Here is a 2,139-nt window from a genome sequence, read left to right as displayed (position 1 = left end):
AATTTCCAGATCAGCTTCATTTATTCCAATAGTCTCAGTCTGTTTCAGTGCTGTAGTGCTGCTAAGACCATCTGACATAGGGACAGAATTAGGCCATTCAGCCGACTAAATCTGCTCTGCTATTCCATCACGCTGCTTCAGGATTGGGTTTGGGTTGGCTGCTGATTCTTTGTCTCAGCTGCCCCCGGGGGGGGGGGGGGGGAAGAGAGTGGGGCAAGTTAACCTCAGAGGAATTATAGGTCCATATCCTCTTTGTTAGTTTGATGGGTTGTGAATTGTTCATTTCTGCTGCAGTCCACTTTTTGGCTCCCGTTTATAAAATGTTGGCATTGCTGGGCTAATGGGATCAGAGATTAGATAACGTTCAGCCTAATACATTTAGCAACAAGAGAAACTCTGCAAATGCTGGAAATCCAAGCAACACACACACCATGCAGAAGGAACAGGCAGAATCTGTGAGGGGGAAAAAAAAAGTACAGGTGACATTTTGGGCTGAGACCCTTCATCAGTACTGAGGAGAGAAGATGAGGAGCCAGAGTAAGAAGGGACTGGAGGGGAGGAAGAACCACAAAGTGATAGATGAAACCGGCAGGGGGGAGAGGTGAAGTAAAGAGCTGGGAAGTTGATTGGTGAAAGAGATACAGGGCTGGAGAAGGGGGAGTCTGATAGGCGAGGACAGAGGCCATGGAAGAAAGGAAAGGGGGAGGAGCACCAGAGGGAGGTGATAGGCGGGTAAGGAGATAAAGTGAGAGAGGGAAATGGGGGCATTACTGGAAGTTTGAGAAATCGATGTTCATACCATCAGGCTGGAGGCTACCCAGACAAAATATCAGGTGTTGCTCCTCTAACCTGAGTGTGGCCTCATCACGACAGTAGAGGAGGCCAGGGGCCCCCTTATCCCCTTCACCATTCCCCATCCCCTTTTCCCTCTCTCACCGCATCCCTCCTGACCATCACTCTCTTCCAAGGCCTTCTGCCCCTTCTTTCATATTCCCCCTTCTCCAGCCCTCTATCTCTTTCACCAATCAACTGCTCAGCCCTTTGCTTCACCCCTTCTCGGTTTCGCCTATCACCTCCCTCCCCTCCCCCACTTTCTTACCACGCTCCTCATTGTTCTTCCCAATCCTAATGAAGGGTCTCGGCCTTTTCCACAGGTGCTACCTGGCCTGTAGTGTTCCTTCAGCACTCTGTGACATCTACCCAATGGTTTCTTGTTGGCAAGTGGGGGTGTCTTCCTCATCCAAGAGCAAAATGAAGCTAGAGGACTAAGCTGTCAGAGCTTGCTGGGGATTAGTCTACCTAACTATGATGGAGGTGTGCCTGTTGGCGTTCTGAGGCTGGGATTAGTCTACCTAACTATGATGGAGGTGTGCCTGTTGGCGTTCTGAGGCTGTCGGAGCTTGGAGCAGCTTTGAACTGAGTCATGCAATGACTGCTTACGACCATTAGAGGGGAGTGTTGGACAGGAACTCAGCAGCAGGGTGGGGGGACACTAGTAGATTCATTCTACACTTAATTTTGATTGGTGGGTGGAGAGAAAGGAGCAAGGGGTAGAGCGGAGATTGACAGAAACAGAGAAGAGACAAAGGTGAGAATCAGATATGTAGAGAGGGTGACAGTGGAGCAGTATAGAAAGAATCAATGTGCCCACAATTACCAGGAAAGCCCTTCGAACAGGTCAGTGCTGGTGCGGAGGGCAGCTACAGATGGAACTTACTCACAAGGCATTATTTATTTACTTAGCGATGTAATGCAGTCAGGAGCCCTCTGGCCCAATGAGGATACACTGCCCAATTTACACCCATGTGACCAATTAATCTAGCAACCCCCTACCCCTTTGGAATGTGGGAGAAAAGCAGAGCAACTGGGAGGATAGCCACGTAGTCAAGGGGAGAGTGTATAAACTCCTTACAGACAGCAGTAGCAATCAAACCCTGATCGCTGGCATTGTTACAGTGCTCCACAACCACGCCACCCCCTCCTCCTCCAGATTCTCAAAGCAGCAACGGATATTAGATGCATTCAGACACAAGGGAAGCAATTAAAGGTGCTAACTGAACAGAGTTCGGGTCCTCTGAGTCCAGTCATGAAGGACGCAGAATATATTTTAGGAACATATGGTATCACCATTGCTAATAG

General features: G+C 49.2%; 1 protein-coding gene across 4 annotated transcripts in view; it reads right to left on the bottom strand.

Annotated features, from left to right (window-relative positions):
• Positions 1-2,139, bottom strand: part of LOC132397019 (acetylcholinesterase-like) — a 79,630-nt gene that overhangs the window by 17,111 nt on the left and 60,380 nt on the right. The window lies entirely within an intron of this gene.

This window comes from Hypanus sabinus, chromosome 7, assembly GCF_030144855.1.
Source record: "Hypanus sabinus isolate sHypSab1 chromosome 7, sHypSab1.hap1, whole genome shotgun sequence".
Lineage (NCBI taxonomy): Eukaryota > Metazoa > Chordata > Chondrichthyes > Myliobatiformes > Dasyatidae > Hypanus > Hypanus sabinus.
Note: the sequence above shows the minus strand (reverse complement) of the source record. Positions and strands in the feature narration are given on the sequence as shown.